Below are 21,108 nucleotides of genomic sequence, written 5' to 3' on the forward strand. Positions count from 1 at the left end.
TCATCTTTTCTGTAACTGTATAGAATGTTGATGTCTCTGGAATTGATGTTCTATTTTAGATATGTTAAAGTATACAATTCCTTCTTTTTTAATGTGATTATGTTTGCTTCTGGTATTTGTGATTATTAATTTAACTCAAATGATTACAACAAGATCTTTGCCAATCTTCAGTGATCCCCAGTAATGATGTAATTTCAGCACATGTAAGAGTTATTACAATTTCGGTTTGATTTGTACCTGATAATTGGCATAATTTTACTCTCCCTTTTTAAAATAACTTAAAAGTTTTTTCTATAGATAACTTCAATTTTTTACTTTGTTTATGATCTATGAAAATCCATTCCATAGTACAATCTTCTCTTTGCATAAAGAGCCAAGGAGGAGAATGAATTGAAGGCATTGGGACCAAAACACAATCAAGTTCAGGATTGATTTGATGCACATATGCCTCTTTCTCTTCTTGTTATACATGAATTAACATATTTTTGCCTCTGCTGGACTGTTTAAATGTGAATCTTCTTGTAATTTTTAAAATAAATTATGTAACTAATATGTACTTCACTGCCGGGCATGGTGGCACATACTTTTAATCCCAGAACTCAGGGGGCAGAGGCAGGTGGATTTCTGAGTTCGAGGACAGCCTGGTCTACAAAGTGAGTTTAAGGTCAGCCAGGGCTATACAGAGAAACCCTGTCACCCTGTCTCTAAAAGCAACCCCCCCCCCAAAAAAAAAGGTACTTCATTAAATTTTAGGCCTCAGCCAGTTAATATTTCCCATTAATTTTTGAAAATCATTAAGTCTTTTCAAGAAATCTCTACAGGACTGATTGAATTTTCTATTGATTGATTGTCTAATCCAAAGTTACTAAGTGAATCACTCTTTGTACTTTTATCTGGAGCAAACTTTAATGCCCAATATTGAGGATTTTTTGTATTACTTTTAGTATATTTTTCTTAAACTTCTTTGCCTGAGTCACCTAACAAATGTCATTTACACAATAATAAATGATAGGCTGATGAAATTGCTTTCAAAGTATTTCTAATGATTGCTTCACAAAATACTGACAGAATGTTGGGCTATTTAATATTCTCTGTGGAAGTACCTTCCAGAGGTATCTTTTTAGTGGATGGCTGTTATTCAATGTAGGTACTGAGAAAGCAAACCTTTCCATATCCTTCTCATGCAAGTGTATTGACAAAAAACAATCATTCATGTCATATTCATATTCAAAAACAATCATTCATATTTATAGGCCATGATGTCAGTCACAAAGATGCTAAAAGAATTCCAGATTGTAAAGGACTCATTGCTTGAATTGCCTAATTAACTGCTGTTAAATCAGTTATCATCTTCCACTTTCCTGATTTGTTCTTTACAACAAACACAGGAATTTCAAGGACTTGTAGAGTCTTCTATATTTTGATCCTCCAACTCTGCTTTTACTAGCTGTTCAATTATCTGTAATGCTTCTTCTGTTATGGTCTACTACTATTGCTATTTTAGAGTATGCCAGCAGATGTCCCTCTTGTAAATTTGTAAACTGGATCCTTTGGTTGTCCTGTTTTAGATCATGGGCACATCTTGTGAACTTTTTTCCTTTCCTGTATCAATAACTTACCCAGAAGCAGTCATCATATCACTCTTAATTTCCTCATTTGCTCTTCTTGGAATTTCAGGAATATTAATTGTCATAACTTATTGTTATTAGCAATGCTTTCCCAAAATTTATAGGTATGTCAGCCACATAATGTTTTAACTTCCCTGCTTTCCCCTTTGGCACCACACAGTTATTCTACTGGATACTTTGTCTTATTTCTGGTAATTTACCAATTCCTATCAACTATGTGTAAACCTTCTGAAGTAGCCAATCTGGATTCAAGACTTTCGGGAAAGTACATTAATATCAGTTCCTGTATCTAGCAAACATTCACTGTCAACATCATTCATTTGCACCATTCCTTTGGGTCTCTGATCAGTAACCACTTTTTGCTAGAACATAGGTTTTACAATATTCCCAATAGCTCCTGTCTTTTCTACTGTAGCATTCTTTCTCTCTCTTTTTTTAATTAGGTATTTTCTTCATTTACATTTCAAATGCTATCCCAAAAGTCCCCCATAGACCTCCCTACTTTCCTACCTACCACTCCCACTTCTTGACCCTGGAGTTCCCCTGTACAGAGGCATATAACGTTTACAAGACCAAGGGGCCTCTCTTGCCAATGATGGCCAACTAGGCCATCTTCTGCTACATATACAGCTAGAGACACGAGCTCTGGGGGTACTGGTTAGTTCATATTGTTCTTCCACTTATAGGGTTGCAGACCCTTTAGCTCCTTGTGTAATTTCTCTAGCTCCTCCATTGGGGGCCCTGTGTTCCATCCAATAGCTGACTGTGAGCATCCACAGTCATAGCCTCACAAGAGACAACTATATCAGGGTCCTTTCAGCTACATCTTGCTGCCTTATGCAATGGTGTCAGCGTTTGGAGGCTGATTATATGATGTCGGTGTGTGGCTCTCTCTAGATGGTCCATCCTTTTGTCTCAGGTCCAAACTTTGTCTCTGTAACACTTTCCATGGGTGTTTTGGTCCAATTCTAAGAAGGGGCAAAGTGTCCACAATTTGGTCTTCATTCTTGTTGAGTTTCATGTGCCTTGCAAAACCCAGATATCCCTCAACAGAGGAAAGGATACAGAAAATGTGGTACATTTACGCAATGGAGTACTACTCAGCTATTAAAAATAATGAATTTATGAAATTCCTAGGCAAATGGATGGGCCTGGAGGGTATCATCGTGTGTGAGGTAACCCAATCATAAAATAACTCACATGATATGTACTCACTGATAAGTGGATATTAGCCCAGAAACTTAGAATACCCACAATACAATATACAATTTGCAAAACACATGAAACTCATTCTTTCTCTTAATGTAAGGAAAAACAGTTAAGAAATTATACTGCCTGCATCAATTTGAATCTCCTTTCTCAAATATGCCAAGATGTGGAAACTACATGTTGCAGTATGCTAAGAATAATGGGATTATTATGAAAGAATTTTTAATGTTTAAAAAATTATAAAAATAGAACCAGATATGATATACTACTAAGTTACAGTATATTGATGTAAAGTGTTATATTTATGAATGAATATATCATATTTCATAAATTGTCATTTTATATAAAAGAATACATAAATTGTATATTATAAAATATGACATAAATATAATATTATGATAAATATAAGCATATGATTATAATCAGTGACAAAAATATGTCAAGGATTAGATGGATAGTGTGGAAGTTCACAAACTCATATTTTTATGGGGAAAGGGAAGATTCAAAATGGTGTAACTATATTAAAATCTCAAGTAAATTATTCATATTTCAAAGTATCTGGATATAAAATTAACTCTATCAAATCAGTAGCCTTTCTCTACTCAAAGAATAAGAGTACCGTGAAAGAAGTAAGGGGAATGACACCCTACACAATTGTCACAAATAATATAAAATATCGTGGTGTGAGTCTTAAAGCAAGTGAAAGACCTGTATGATTAGAACTTCAAGCCTCTAACAAATTAATTTATGAAGAGCTCAGAATATGGAAGTATCTCCCATGCTCATGGATCAGCACGATTAATATAGTAAAATGGCCATCTTAGCAAAAGCAATCATCATAAAAATTCCAAATCAATTCCTCACAGAAATAGAAAGAACAATTCTCAAATTCATCTGGAATAACTAAAAATTCAGGATAGCAAAATCCATTCTGAACAATAAAAAAAAAAAAACTTGCAGTGGGTAGTGATAAAAACTTCATCGTATTGGTTCAGGATAGGTAGGTAGATCAATGAAATACAATCGAAGAGCCAGAAATAAATTCACACACCTATGGTCACTTGATATTTAATAAAGACTCCAAAATGATCCAGTGGAAAAAGGACAGCATTTTCAACAAATGATGCTGGTTCACTTGGCTGTAGTCAAGTAGAAGAATGCAAATTGATCTATTGTCTCCTTGTATGTAGCTCAAGGCCAAGTGCATTAAATACTTCTACATAAAAGCAGATATTCTGAATCAAATAGAAAACAAAGTGTGAAAGAAGTTTGAACACATTTGCACAAAGGAAAATTTCCTAGACAGGAAACCAATTGCTCATTCTCTAAGATCAACAACTGACAAATGCACCCTCATAAAATTAAAAAGCTTCTGTAAGGCAAAGGAAACTGACAATAGGACAAAAGAAGTGAGAGTGGATAGATGGGTATGGGAAAACCCTCAAGGAGACAGGTGGAGGGGGAGCAGAATAGGTGTTTTTGGAGGAGAATCTGTGAAGGTGGATAACATTGAAATGTCAATAAATAAAATAAAAAACTAAAATAAGAAAGGGCTGCTTAAGTAGATCATCCTATATAGGTTAAAACTTCAGAATTGAAAGAAGGAAATATGCTACACTGGAGCAGATGTTTATATTTGTTCCAGTGGATAAGAAAAACTATGGATTCATTTAAATTTAACAAAAATCAGATTTGTTGGGGGTGCTCATGAAGATCTTGACTACAGACCTGTAAGAAACCAGAAGACTAACAAAATAGGTAACACATATTGCTGATAACTCTGCATGGGAACAACCTTGAGAAATATTGAAACCAGTAAAATTCTCTAAACAGGTCTTCAGTTAATCATAGTCAATACATTATGTTGGGTACAGAATCCTCAAGACTTATCATGCCATCCTTTCAAATGGTATAGATACTAATTTATGTTAGTATTTGTTTTTACAGTCCAAACTAACTTATAAAAGAATGACAAGCGTCTTACTTGCTCAATGCAGAGAATCATCATTTGCTGTTATACAAACTGCATATTCCATACATACGCTATTGAAGAAAGGACTAATATCTATGAAAGTTTACATGTTTATAGATAAGCATGAAGGTTAAAAGATCCTGAGAAGATTTACCTTGGGGATGCTAAAGTGATGCTGAGATGCTGAGATATATTTATTATGATTCACACAACCTCTGACTCATGCCCTAGCTGTTTGATCAAAAGTTGTATCCTGTACAGCTTTAAAGCTGCTGAATCCTGTGTGTCCAGTCTCTCAGACTGTTCCAGTTAGGACTTCTTTAATCTTTGAACATTCTTACCAAACAAAGACTAGACAACACATGTTACAGCAAATAGCTTCCTTCCATCCATCCTTCCTTCCTTCCTTCCTTCCTTCCTTCCTTCCTTCCTTCCTGCCTGCCTGCCTTCTTCCCTCCCTCCCTCCCTCCCTCCCTCCCTCCCTCCCTTCTTTCCTTCCTTCCTCCTTCTCTTTCTTTCTTTGTTTCTTTCTTTCTTTTTTAAATATTCATTAATCTTTTTTATTTTTTTTACAATCCAGTGAATATCTATAATTTTTGAAGATGCTTGCATTTCCTGCATACTCAGGTAATATTTATTCTCAGTCAGAATGGAGTTGAAGACTGGGTAAGTATAGTCTCACAATCAAACATAAACTATTTAGGATTGAATAAATGGTCTTAGGTTTATGAACATATTCCTAGGTTATAAATACACCTTTTGATAGAAAAGGATTTAAGAACTCTAACCTCATTAAGATGGTACCATTACACATGATGCTGAATTAAAATGAACTGGACATCGAGAATGTAAGTTTTACTTGATAAGATTTCATAATTGTTATCATTGTGTATTGTTTATTAATAATTGAGAAAGAACCTTTTATTTGATTTAAAATATGAAATGTTGGAGATGATGTTGTGTACTTTGGAATGGCATACCCATTACCAGGTGGATAAGCCCACATATGCACACATATGGGCATCAGGAATTAGATATGATGGCGAAGAAAAGAAATGTAGCTGATTTTTGATGCTCTATACATCCTTCTATCTTCTACCCTTGTCCATTTTTTTTTACACATTCAACCCTCTAACAGTAGATAAGAGAAAAGAATAATTGAGGGGGAGAAAGAGACAGAGAGAGAAACAGACCAAGAGACAGAGAGACAAAGATATAGAGCAACACAAAGGACACTGAATCTTTTCTTGTTTCATGTTTGAGAAATACAATTAATAAACAACAATCAGTTCCACTGAATGACCAAGACTCAGGACCAACAAGTAATAACCAACAGCCAACCCAGCCTCTCAAAAACCTACAATTTATTCAATCCCTGAAAATGTCCATATATTCCAAATGCCAGACAACTACAAAACTATCTGCAGCTGGCAGAATCACAACCATGCTAAATGATGAAGGAAATACTAATCAGTTGTTGTGGACAATCTGAAGCAGCCCCACATGTGGCATTAACTGAAAGCACATTCTTATAATATTAATATATGTTTTGAAGAAACTAAAATTCCAACATTCTAATTACAATGAAGTTGAAAGCAAGATACCAGATATTTGGGAGAGAATATTTGGAATCTGAAAGGACAATGTGATGGAAGCTATGAACAAGATATACTATATATCTATATAAATTATTTTAAAAATATGAATAATATGAATAATATCCCCCATAAAAAAATTTATCCAACAAAACAACAAATTCTTCAATTTATTGTGATGAGGTTTTCAAATTTGTTTTTAATCATCTTTTGACATTCAATGGCTTTCTTAGTTACTCTTGTATTGTCCTGACAAGGTCAGCAAACCAGCTTGCTCTTCTCAACTTTGTTTCTGAATGTCAATAATTCAGGAACATTTATTATTACACTCCACTGAGTTCTACTCCCATGGCTTAAAATGGAGCAGTGCCAGATACTTTACAAATACTGCAACTCAGTCTCCCAAGGTATTTTGAAAATTAAAATAAAAGAGTGAATTGACAGGTTCATCCGACATTGTGCAAATGGAAATACTTTGTAAACCTCTTCGATTCATCATTTCATGAGCAGCTAAACACGCCTACTCTTCTGTTTCAATAGAAAGATATTATTCTGGAAGATAAAGTTTCTTCTTCCTCATATGCTAGCATGTTTGCTGTCTGCTGCTGAGGAACACTTACCAGTATGTGGATGGGCTCTCAGGGAGTTATGTAGGAAGATAGGTGGCTGTGTTGAATTTATCAATGTTTGAGCTGACTATCAGGGTTATTCTGTAAATATATTTGTTCCTTTTTAGGTTTAACTCTTGGAAAATGTTCTATGTCTGGAAAAATTATTTGTTTTAGTTTAAGGCAATAATTACCTCATTTGAGATTCTTACATTGTCTAATCTTATTTTACCTGTGTAAAGGGTATGAAAAATAACCCCTTTTAAATGCCACATATTTTTTAAACTTTTGCACAACTGACATTATTTACATCATTGAATGTCAACATATATTTGCATTAAATGTTTCACTATTCTACATGAATTCAGGGATGGCTCTTAATAAAGTAAAAACAAAATCAATTTGATATCTGCAGAGCAAACATACATATATTTATATATCATATATTTGAGGAATAGATGTCTCTCTTTTTGAGTCACTATACTATGGTCAATATATGAGGAAATATTAATTATAATCCAGAAATATCTCCAAAACAGGGACTTGATTTTTAAGTCTGATTTGCCACATTTGTGTGTGTGTGTGTGTGTGTGTGTGTGTGTGTGTGTGTGTGTGTTTCTTCGTGTGAGTGTGGGCTAGTGACTACAGGTTCTGAATGAAATGTTGCAGGAAATATGTTGAAATCGGGGATAAAGCCACAAAAGTATAAATAGCACTTTCCTTCTTGTGTCAGAGTGATTTCTAACAGGAAAATTGTTCCTAATGCTTTGCCATACAAAGTGTTTTGATATCAAAATATGAGTGCACTTTTTATCATTTACTTGGAATGAATTTCATATGTGGATTTTTATTACATATTTTTCAAATTACATTTTTATGTTGATGCAGCCCTAATAGGAACCTATAATCTATTTTTTGTTCTTTATTCTTCATCATATTTAGTAGGATATGAGACTATTGTCATGTATATATATTTTCAAATAAGATATTAAGTAATTATAAAGTATGCACAGGAGTACACAAGAGTGCAGTTAGCACATTATATATAAATTGTTCTATCACAGTATTAAATAGTTTCTATTTCTTTACTTGAAAATCTATAACTTAGTATTCTAACTATTGATGTACCTAAAATTTACTAAATTTATTTTATCATTTTATATATGAGAGTGTTGAACTGCATTGTGCACTGTAAGTGTGCATTCCCCATCAATATCATAAGATATCTCTCAGAATTTAAGGTACAGGTGATTATGTGCAAACATTTGGGTGTCAGGCCTCAAATGAATTTGCTCTGACTGATGAACTTAATTCATATTATTTTTTAGTATTCAGGAAAATTTAATACTATCTACCTAGCAATCAAATATGTAGGTATAACGGTAGAAAATAGTCCAAAGCAGATGCTGATGCATGAGGTTAAGTGTTTTAACAAATACAGAGTCATGATCATGACATTCTATTTCAGGTAAGAAAAGATATTTGTGTAGAACTAACAATGTGTTGAAATTAGAACCAAGGCATTATAATATATTTCTGGAAATAAGAACATGATTTTGATCTTATAATAATCTGAGGAAAGTTGGAGTTGAGAGTGACTTCATCTAAAATGCATTAAATTTGAGTTTTCACATCTTGATATTTTAATCTTTCTTTATATTAAAAGAGTTAAGGGCCAACACGATAAAAAATACCTTGTATAATGAAACCTATGTTGGCTAAAAGTAAAACATGAAGAAATGTGAATATGAGTAAAGGCAAGTCTGACAAAAGCAGTGTTTTTAACTTCACTGTGAAGAATGTGCTTATTCTTGAAAATCATCCCAATGACTCGAACCTAGCATTGCATCAATGAGGTCACTTGTGTGGCTTCAGTGAGTTGGAAATTGCCTTCTTTAAAGGTCTGAGTCCCATTCCCATGCACAAGTCTTGGGGTACACAGGAATCCATTCCCTACTGGAATCCTAGACTGAAAAGTTGATTAATGAAGATACTAACAAACCAAAAATAGCATCATAGAAAACAGAAGCCATGATTGTGTCTAGATTTAATCAAGATGTGAATTCTTTGGGTACAAATATTGTGTAATAAGTTTTGTTTAGGAAAAATGGGAAGTGTGAACAACACACAGTTTGGGCTGATAAATTTTGGAGGAAGTATTGTCCACTTAGTAATGAGTATCACTGGTTCAGGATTGATTGGCTGCATTATTTACATGTTCTGTAAGGAATGTGATCTTTTTCAAGAGTGTCTTTAGTGGATAGATCTTCCATTGTGTCTCATTTTACAGGGTATTTTTTCCTAACCAAATTTCCCAAAAGAAATGGAACTGATTCAATCCCTGGGACGTGGAATTTGTGTGATGCAGTTCACCATTTTCCAAATATCTACCTTTATCCAGCATCTGAGGGTAGATTATATCGAAGTGAGTAAAATCACCATTATCTGTTCCCCTGCAGTGTAGAAGTAGGAAATGCACTAATTAATGAATCATGTTAGGTGGCACAAAACAACCTAAAATCAAATAAATAAGTAAATAAATACATAAATACATGTATACTAAAGATGGTCAAATATAGGCATACACTTGAATTTCATTTTCAATTTAAAAGATAAGAAAATGTTTCCCTGATTCAGTAATTTAATGTGGAAAATATATGTTGCAGTATGCTAGGAATAATGGGATTATTATGAAAGAATTTTTAATGTTTAAAAAATAATAAAATAAAACTAGATGTGATATACTACTAAGTTACAGTATATTGATGTAAAGTGTTATATGTATGAATGAATATATCATATTTCATACATTATCATTTTATATAAAGAATACATAAATTGTATATTATAAAATATAACTTAAATATTATAATATTATGATAAATATAAGCATATGCTTATAATCAGTGACAAAAATATGTCAAGGATTAGATGGATAGTGTGGAAGTTCACAAACTCATATTTTTATGGGGAAAAGGAAGATTAAAAATGGTGTAACTATATTAAAATCTCAAAAGTAAATTATTCATGAGTAAATAAATGATTAGTATAATTTATAACATGTGTTTATGTTGAAAAAAATATTTATTACAGTCCCAAATGGGTTTATAATTTGATACATATTGCCTCAAACACTGCGATCCTATTGGAAGCCCAGTTTTTTTTGTTTGTTTGTTTGTTTTTGTTTTTTATCAAAGCAGTGATGTCCTGAAGATGATAGGAACATTAGGTATGTAAGTGTATATGGAAGAAAAGATTTTTTGTTAATTGCAACAGAGCGGTGTCCCCTGTAATTAGTTTCATGACATACTGTTGAATGAATGTGTTTGCTAATACATTTCAAGTATAATTATTATTCAAGGTGAGTAATACAGGATAATTTATATAACAATAAGATAATAATATTAATATTTATGATTATAGATCAGTAATGTAGATTTGATTGTAAGGAGAGATATTATCTAACCCCTAGAAAGGATGTCCGACTTTAGAATGTGTCTCTGACTGACATCACAATTCTGCTAGAGTGGGTGAGGTGAAGTAGTTTGATTTAAAACCTGGTGACAAATTTGACAAACTTAAACTATTAGGTGTAATTATAGTGGCTGTCTCTTCTGAATTATCTTCCATGAAATGCAGCAACTGGAACAAATATCACTGAGGAGATATGGGAAGAACTCAAGAAGCTGACTCAGCAATCTAAAATCGTTACTGAAAATATGGAAAACGTCTATGAAACAGGTGAGTCGGGCCATGTAAAAGTGACTTGAAATTAGAGAAAATGATAAAGATTCTTGTTTTGCATCTCAGCAGTAAAAAAACTTACAAAAATATGAAGTCTATCTAATAGTATTTTACAGTGTCTTCCTCTTTGTCTCACCTCACAGATGCATGCCCTAAGTGGGAGCCTTGATCTCACAAGCAGAAACATATGAATCACTATTCTTGGTTCTCTGGAATTAAATTTTGAGATTGATTCATGTAGTAGTAAGCCGCCTGCGGCCTACATACATGAACCAGGTACTCCTGAAAGGCAGGCTGGGGCTGAAAAAGATTTAGACTGTGAGAAAAGAATGAGGCCAAGGCAAATTTTCTCTGATCAAGGCCTCCAAGTTTACTAAGAGTCTGTGCTTATAAAGAGGGAAGGCCCATCCCCCACCAATCCATTCTTGGTGCCTGGAGCCAGCCAGAAGATACCTAACAATTTGGATTGTCTCAAAGGTGTCTCAGCAGGCAGCAGAATCTCAGAGAAGAGCAGAGGCAGTTGACACATCAAAAGAAGCTATCCAAGTCAGAAAGCTGCACTGCAGGTGGCCCCACCTCCGTGGTGACAAGGTCTGCACAAGCCTGCTTCCAGGTCGGGGAGGCTACAATTCCTCCCTGATTATATAATAAAAATAGCTGGACCAAGACATAAAATTTAATTATGCTCTTTAGTCCTGCCTGAGAGTTATGGTGGCTGATCGCTGCACCTGGCTTAGGAAATCTCAGATTTTCCTGACCTATTCTTATCTGTCAAGGAGTATACATGCAACTTGTTTGTGTTTATTTTACACAAACATGGCTCTGTTGTGTATTATTAACAAACCATGGCCTATTGGCATGTACCCCTGTCTTAGATTGATATACTTCCAAAATCTGGTTGTGCTTCATTGGCTGACAGGCTCTCATAGCACAATTTATTCCCAAATAAGACCAAAGCCACAACATATACTCAATATGCTTTTCATATAGATGAATTTCTGCCACCTGTGCTTGCTGGAGGTGAGGTTACATGCTTGCTAAAATCAGGCTATAAGGAGAGACTGACCTGCTTGAAAAACAAAGTTGAGATAGTTGAAAAGCAACAGGATAAAAGCTGCTTTGGAGAAGTCCAGGAAATTTATTCAGTTGCAAATTAGCAATGATCAAGCTCTGACTCTGACTTCCAAGTGTGGGGGAGCTGGCTTTGCCGATTAGCAGAAAGGCCGAAAATTCTCTGAGAGTGGAGGCTGTGATCCACATTAATTTTTTTTTTTTTTTTTTTTTTTTTTTTTTGCTAAAAAGGATTTTTAGCCATCAACAGACTAGAATCATACTTACTAGAAGGTTCAGGATCTGTGTCCACTTGACTAACCAGTCTTTCAGGCAGCCATCATGCTCTGTCTTCTTTTTGTAAAAAAACTCTGACAGAACCTCTTCCCCAGATTAAAACGGGGAATTAATGGGTCTCACCATTTAACCATGGCATAAGAACTGGAAGCAACTGGATGCCAGTGGCTCTCCGCTGCAGACTGATCTTTAACATCAGTTTGCAAAAAATTTAAAACAAACAAGACAAAAGCAAGATGTGCTTTTGGTGACCTTGGGGGATATAACTGTTCCTGTTTTGTTTTTAAAAGCCAATCATTCAGAGTGCAATGAGCACATTCAACAAGTCCTTGTCCCATAGGGTTATAAGTAATTCCAGTTTTATGTTTGATACCAAATTCCTTACAAAAAGAAGTAAAATTGTTGCCAGTATAGAATGACATTATCTGTCTTAATGAGTTCAATCCCATAGCATTAAAGGCTTGTAAACAATGATCAAGTACATTTCTAGAGGCCTTTCCCGTATGTAGAGAAGCAAAAAGAAATCTCTTGAAAAAGTATTAATAGTCATATGTGCATAAATTACTTATTAATCAGAAATAAGAGTATCCTTTTGCAGCAATTGATTAAGTATAAGTTCTCAAGAATTAACACCATTATGTGGAAACAGGTAGAATCTGAGAGCACTAAGAACAATATATATATATATATATATATATATATATATATATATATATATACAAATTGACATGCACATTCTCTAAAAATACCAAAATATTATCTTAAGCCATTGTTGTTTTGATTTTATAAAGTGCAAGATTATATGGCCAATTATTTTTGTGTAAGGCCTGTAATCTACCTGAGATATAAATCTAGCATGGCATTGCCTTAAGGTCTTATCCAAGCAATCTAGGACAAATTTTTAAATGTCCAAAAAAGAACAGCATTTTTTCTTATGAGTTGTATATGCATAAACCATTGCAAATTTAAGAATTTATAGTATCTGATGGATGAACAATTTTTAGCAATTGTAAGCTTTGAGATTATATATTGATAAATATACAAATTAAAGCTTGATTATTCAACATTTTAAAACACTGTCTATAGCACACAATTTAATTATCTGTGATGAAACAGGACGAAACTAAAAAGAATAAGCATGTGATCCAATTCACATACACTTTTCTCCCATAGAAGGGTTGTTTTTAAAAAGAGTAAATGGGATATATGCATGCATGAAATTATAGAAGGCACAAAAGCATGCATAAAAACAATTTTTAACTTATATTTTGGGTGGTGATTATCAATTTTATTTAAAATGATGGTATGCAATAGTCCAAATATAAATATTCTGCAATAGACAATTTAATTGCCATTTGGAACAAGGAACAAACACTTTGTCAGGTTTTTAAGAAACAAGTTTTTGTTATAGGTTTTCTAAAATATATGAATTTATCTTACAGTTCTTAATTAGCACCACAGCAGTCTTAATAGGATGTTAAAACTTTACTTTGAGGTGAAGAAAGATGATTTTACATTAATGTTTTCTCTTGCCAAAGAATTTCTTTGGGCACATTTGATAACTATAACTAAAATAAGCAGCTAATATTTAATTACCTTTGATTATAATTGATAAAAATTATAAAAGGTTCCTTTATTTTCTGCATAGACTTTTGTTCTTTACTAGTTAATCTGTATCTCTCAAGATAATATCCAACAAAGTTTTAAGTCACTTTAAGACCTTAAGGTGAGGTCTTAGCCAATTAACATCTCCTGGAAGCTTTTGAAAATAAAATTTTGAAGCAAATCAATTTTTCGTTCTTAGATTTTCTGTACCACAATTTTCTAGTATAACTAAAACCCTAAATATTAAAAAGATATTGCCTCTGAATGTTATGGAGCAGCAACTACTCCCCAGAACTTTAAAGCTCATTGTGAGAGAGCAAAGATTTGAAGTAAACTTCCCATGAGAGGCATTAGCTAATAAAATACTTTCCACTTAGGAAACAATATACACTGAAAGATTCAAACTCTTAGCTTCTTATATAGAATCTGAGACAATAAAATTTTTTTTCTTTCATAATGTAAAGCTATATTAGCCATGCCTAGAGGCAAAATTTTCCAGTGATTATAAGCTCACTAGAAGCAAACACTTTGCAATTATCAGGATGCAAAGGAAAAAACAAACTTTTCAGTCTATAATAATTTTATATGAATGTAAATGAAGAAAATACCTAATTTTAAAAAATAATAATTTTATATGAAGTAGGCAAGCCAGATTGTAATGCCTTTATAAATTCTACAGCCTGATTGACCTTTTATAAATTCTGAATTTAAACTTTATTTAAAACAACATCTGGATAGATCTGCAACAATGTTCTTTTAGCTAAAGAGAAATTCCCTGAAGGAAGGGAGGGGTGAGGTCCCAAGAACTTCCCTAGTCACCGTTTGCAAAACAAAAGAAACATTGCACAAGCTTCTCTGAGGCTGTTGTGAGGTTTGTTCCTCTTGCAGTGTGGACAGATTTTAGAAATTTTAAGTTTCTTTTGCAATATTAGACTATAACTACAACTCTGGGAAAGCAAAACCCAATTTTAAACAATTTATCATCTTTAAAATCAATATTAGAAAATCACTATCATGTTACGAATTTGGTTGCCAATTCAACTATGAATGCATGACAGTGCAATTTTTAATGCTTCATTAAAGAGACATTGTTTTAAATCTTATCTTTATAAGTATACTTTCTAGGATAAGAATCACATTAAATATTATCTCAACTACAAGTATCCTTAGAGGTCTAGCTTTTTGGCCTGCTTTGTGCCACGTGTTTGAAAGATTCCAACCCTGAGTTACCAATTTAAACTGTCTTGCTACCAATGTTACACTGTTTTAATCATACCCAATAACGTATAAGCTAATACTCTATAATGAAGAAATGTAGAGCATATTACACCTTTAAGACCAGTTTAAAAAAAAAAAAAAAAAAAAGAATGAAACAGCTACACGAATCTTATAAATTTAGACCAATCAAAGAATTTAACTTTTTCTAGCTATAATTATAAGATAAAAAAAAACACTTTGTCACTTGCTAAACACAATAATTATGATTTCAGAGAATTTTCTAGGAAAAAAACTATCAGTTTATTTGCCTAGAACTAAGAGGTTGCAGACTCCCTTAAAAAAAAAAAAAGATAGTTTTTCAGCAGTGGCTCTCTTGCTGTGATTGATTCTTGGCTAAAGTTTGGGCCACTCTCGGGCTTTGCTGAATCAGCAGATAAAGATTTAGCAATTTTTATTTTCCAACACGAAACACAGAACATTCAGTCATTCAGACAATGAAACAAAACAAAACAGACATGAATTGACATTTGGACAGATTGGTGCACCAAACCTAGACAATACAAAGAGGGTAGAGTACTTCTCCTATAGAGGCCAGAGAGAAGTCCAGGCATCTTCGGATTTTCCTGTGTCCCTGGGAGATTTTTGAAATCCATTTTCCTTTATTTTATTTTATTTTATTTTATTTTATTTTATTTTATTATTTTAAGCCCTACTTCTCTCGCCTAATGCAGTTCTTGACTGCGGACAACCTCCTGTTTTGAAGTTTCTCATCTTATATTTCACAGCCAAACCCTAAGTGGAATTAGAGCTGGGTCAGCACTGTTCCAACTTAGCCCATATCCTATCCCACCTCCAGCAACACTTCAAAAAACAAAGTTTAAAACCAGTGCTAGCACAAACACGTGTTGCTCATTGTGCCCGATACAATCTTCTTATTCTTTCCTTCTCATGGAGCTCCACATAAGACAGAGGTCCCTCCGTGTATCCCACCATTTTTAGGTCCCAGGTTCAGGCACGAATCTATAGTTACATGGACTGGGTACTCCTGAAAGGCAGGCTGGGGCTGAAAAAGACTTAGACTGCAAGAGAAGAATGAGACCAAGACAAATTTATCTGATCAAGGCCCCCAAGTTTATTAAGAGTCTGTGCTTATAAAGAGGGAAGCTACCCCCCACCACCAACACACCCTGTCTTTCTTCCACTGGATGGTTTTAGCTCCCTTGTCGAAAATCAAGTGACCATAGGTGTGTGGGTTCATTTCTGGGTCTTCAATTCTATTCCATTGGTCTACTTCTCTGTCACTATACCAGTACCATGCAGTGTTTATAACAATTGCTCTGTAGTAAAGCTTTAGGTCAGGCATGGTGATTCCACCAGAGGTACTTTTATCCTTGAGAAGAGTTTTTGCTATCCTAGGTTTTCTGTTATTCCAGATGAATTTGCAGATTGCTCTTTCTAATTCGTTGAAGAATTGAGTTGGAATTTTGCTGGGGATTGCATTGAATCTGTAGATTGCTTTTGGCAAGATAGCCATTTTTACAATGTTGATCCTGCCAATCCATGAGCATGGGAGATCTTTCCATCTTCTGAGATCTTCTTTAATTTCTTTCTTCAGGGACTTGAAGTTCTTATCATACAGATCTTTCACTTCCTTAGTTAGAGTCACGCCAAGATATTTTATATTATTTGTGACTATTGAGAAGGGTGTTGTTTCCCTAATTTCTTTCTCAGCCTGTTTATTCTTTGTGTAGAGAAAGGTCATTGACTTGTTTGAGTTAATTTTATATCCAGCTACTTCACCGAAGGTGTTTATCAGGTTTAGGAGTTCTCTGGTGGAATTTTTAGGGTCACTTATATATACTATCATATCATCTGCAAAAAGTGATATGTTGACTTCATATTTTCCAATTTGTATCCCCTTGATCTCCTTTTGTTGTCGAATTGCTCTGGCTAGGACTTCAAGTACTATGTTGAAGAGGTAGGGAGAAAGTGGGCAGCCTTGTCGAGTCCCTGATTTTAGTGGGATTGCTTCAAGCTTCTCACCATTTACTTTGGTATTGGCTACTGGTTTGCTGTAGATTGCTTTTATCATGTTTAGGTATGGGCCTTGAATTCCTGTTCTTTCCAAGACTTTTATCATGAATGGGTATTGGATCTTGTTGAATACTTTTTCCGCATCTAACGAGATGATCATGTGGTTTTTGTCTTTGAGTTTGTTTATATAATGGATTACATTGATGGATTTTCATATATTAAACCATCCCTGCATCCCTGGAATAAAACCTACTTGGTCAGGATGGATGATTGCTTTAATGTGTTTTTGGATTCGGTTATCAACTTTATGATTTAATGTGATAATTTTAGATTGAGCAATTACTTCATTCCAACCAGATGAATTATTTTCTTCCTTTTCCTTTGCTTTCCATAATTGAGGTTTGAACCCAGTGCAAAAACTATACCATTGAACACAATGCTAACCTCATCTCTACCCCTGTCCATTCTCTTTTTTAAAGCAAATGGTTTGATTAAGTTGCACAAGCTGATATTGAACTCCCTATAAAGCTTAGGAAAGCTATGAAATGTGATAATGTTCCCTGAGTCTCCCAGATTTAAGCATATGCCTTTAGTCCCAGCATTAACTACTTTTGAGATCTATGATTAGCTAACAGCAAAACAATACAAAATGTACACTATGTAGAACTTTTAACAACAACAACACATCTATTTTCTATTTCTCTCTTTATATAGATAGATAGTATATGAAACTAATCAAAATATGAAGTTTTCAAACAGCATGAGATGAGACTTATTTCCTGTTTTTATTTTTTTATTTCTCTGTTTTCTCCCTGTTTGTGTTTCTGTGTCTTTGTGTCTCTCTGTCTCTCTGTCTCTGTCTGTCTGTCTCTCTCTCTGTATGTGTGTGTGTGTGTGTGTGCATTTATGTGATTGTGTAAAAAATAATATGGGAGACAATAGTAGCAATTATCTCCCAACATTTTCCAACAAATTTTTCATATCTACCCCAAGAGACCCATCTCCCATTACTCTTCAGAATGAAAAAAAAATGTTTTTTGATGAATTCCTGCTCTTGAGTATCATGACTAGCACAGCTTTGTTTTTCTTTACCCAAATATCTTCAACCTTCTTTATCAGTTATAACTCTGCAGATACTTGCATGCCATTTGGGTGACATCATTAGGTAACACTCAACAGATAGAAAAAATATTCTTTCTTTTAAATATCCCTAATATGAAGGTGAATGTATATCCTGTGTCTATTGGAGCTAATTTATTGAGTTATTGTTTTACACATACATAGCAGGATGTAATTATTTGTGATTTTCTTAGATGTACCATATTTTACTTGAACGTTATATTTCATGCTATAGTGGCTATAAGCACTTTCTTCACACAGTCATCAAATAACCATAGAAACATACACACACACACACACACACACACACACACACACACACACACACACACATTTTGTGCTAAACCTTCAAGATGTATAATTTATCGGCTATAAAAACAGCAATAGAATTCAAATTATTTTTTTTCTTTTCTTTTTTTTTTGTTTTTTGTTTTTTTGGTTTTTTTCTTTTCCATTTTTTATTAGGTATTTAGCTCATTTACATTTCCAATGCTATACCAAAAGTCCCCCATAGCCACCCACCCCTCCTCCCCTACCCACCCACTCCCCCTTTTTTTTTTTCCTCATTCTCCACACCCCTTAATTTGGAAGGAGGAGTTGTTTAAACCTTGTCTACTAAAGCAAGCAAACAAGCAAGCAGCAAACAAACAAAACCTACAAAAGTTTGAGTATACTTTAACAAAATTGATTTCTAGAAGTTCAAAAAAATCTAAATAGTTTGTAGTGGTATGATCTGTGTCAAATTTTTTGTTATTGTTGTCTTTAAATAGAATAAACACATTTATTTAAAAAAAAAGAATTCAAATTATTTTCTGTGTGAATCATGCTTGAAAATGAAAGAAGTCAGTGCAGTAGAAAATGAATAACGTGCCCAGAGGAAGTGTAACAACGACATAGAGAAGCACAGATGGATAAAGCAGCAAAACAGCCTATCCCTGCAGAGATGCAACAAACAAGTCTACACGCCTGAGAAAGAGAGCCCATGGCAGAAAACACTGCACCACTGTCCAATTTGAAGAAAGAATGACATTTTTATTGGGGTTACTAACAGTACTATGGATGCATGCCTGCTTTCAATGAACAGCTATAACTCTAAAGCACCTATTTTGCCAGAAAACTTACCTTACACTCTCAAGATCTCTACACAGCTTGCAGGCAGATTTACAGAAAGAACATCTCTCTTTCTTCAGTTTTCTGCTTAGATCCATTCCCACCCCCAGTGGCTATTTACTCCCTTTTACACCATCACAAGGAGCACTTAAGAGCAGTTTAGAATTATTTTTGTGTTTTTTCACCTCTACATGTGATCTTTTCCCACCTTAGATTGTTCCTTGAGCTTCTCAAGTATCCCATTCCCTCCTATATAAATTTAGAGGGAATGTTGAAAGTTGGAGGGACATCTAGTGGTGGCAGGCAGCCTCCTGTAGAATATAAAGCTTGAGACAATTGAACAAGCAGTTCAGAGACACAAAAGCCTATACCTCAGAGATATATAGAAAAGAACCTTGTAGACAATGGGAACCAAAAATTCAGGAAGCTAGTGTCACACATATGTATGCAGGCAAGACATTGTCTCACCTGAATTAAAAATAAGTAAACCTTTAAAATAAATAAATTTGAAAGAAAGAATCATTGAATTGTATGAGTTGGCCTAGAATTTATGATATAACTTTCTCTACCCTAGTGTAGCTGGAATTTCAGGACTATGCTACTTACTCTACAGGATTCAATTTAAATATTGATATAATGTCCAATGATGCTGAAAAACTATCCTCCATTCCCTTTCTATAGGTATACTTATATGCAAATACAAATTAAATAAAGTACTACTCCATGAACATAAATGACACTTCACAGCCAGCTCCAAAAGTCAACCAATTTGTGTATCCCACAATCTACACTAATATTGTACATTCACCAGGTTTGCATGAGTTCAACTACATAAAACACATGGATGTAACGTATACCATCATAATATTTTATGCAGACACTAAAACATACACATTCTCCTCAAATGCCCCATAGAAATTGCCTCTAAATAACCTCATATTAGGTCACAAAATAGTACTCAACAAACTTAAATAATTAGAAATCACATCCTCCTTTATGTTTGACCACCATAAATTCAAGCTAAACTTCAACATTAAGGGAAACAACAGATTATATGCAAACTCATTAAATTACAACATAATATTAATAGATTAAAAACTGTGTATGGGAGAAATCAAGAGAAAAGAAATTTTATTTTTAGAACTGGATGAAAATAAAAACACAAAATATTGAAAACTATGGGACACAAGGAAGCAATGCTGACATTTTATGGGAAAGTAAAGGAATATATAGGAAAAATTTATAGATCTAAATGATTTAGAATTTTAAAAAATCAAGAAAGATACTTCTGCAGACGGGCCTCAGTCCCCCTCAATCCATGGGAGAACTTGGGGTTCCAGGTGGGCAGGAGTTGGCATGTATGACAGACAAATTCAAACACAAGGAAGTGGGCTGTATCTGAATGTAATTTGTCAAATTGAGCATCAAACTTTTAATACAGTAAAAAATAGGGAAATCAGGTGGCACATCGGCAAGGTACAATGAGGTTAATTGATGCTTAATGACTCTTACACAAAACAGAGGGATGCAAACACAAAGACTGGCAGCAACTGGGCAATAAAATTACTGAGACAAAGTCAGCTCTATCTAAGGTCAGCTATATTCTTAGAAGCCAGATGTGAGGTCTTTACACTCCCAGGGCAAGGGTTTTCATGCCCAAGCCATAATTCTAATTAGGGAGTCTTGTTCTAGCTAACCTTCTCATGAATAATGCAATACTCTAAAGCCACAACCTGATCTACTTCCTAAACCACTGTAAATTCCTGTAAATGGGAGCAACTTGGCTTTTATTCTAAGTGATAGTGTGGGGTGAATTTCTACTAATACGTAGTGTAGTTTGCCATACATAACTATAATAAGAATTATAAAGTTACTTTGCTAAGCATTCCCTGAGATTTCTAACTCTATGTAGTAGATAG

General features: G+C 34.0%; 1 long non-coding RNA gene across 2 annotated transcripts in view; it reads left to right on the forward strand.

Annotated features, from left to right (window-relative positions):
• The first annotated feature begins 5,416 nt into the window (after positions 1-5,416).
• The window catches only part of Gm35335, a 34,464-nt gene continuing 18,772 nt past the window's right edge, over positions 5,417-21,108 (forward strand). Inside the window, exons 1-3 of one of the 2 annotated variants that reach the window (XR_869139.1) lie at positions 5,417-5,475; positions 9,303-9,437; positions 10,652-10,753. This is a non-coding gene — a long non-coding RNA (predicted gene, 35335). Of the gene's footprint in view, positions 5,476-7,898; positions 9,438-10,651; positions 10,754-21,108 lie in introns of those variants that run through there. The other variant, XR_377725.2, reaches the window with a different exon arrangement.

Source organism: Mus musculus, chromosome 6 (genome assembly GCF_000001635.26).
Source record: "Mus musculus strain C57BL/6J chromosome 6, GRCm38.p6 C57BL/6J".
In the NCBI taxonomy this organism is placed as follows: Eukaryota; Metazoa; Chordata; class Mammalia; order Rodentia; family Muridae; genus Mus; species Mus musculus.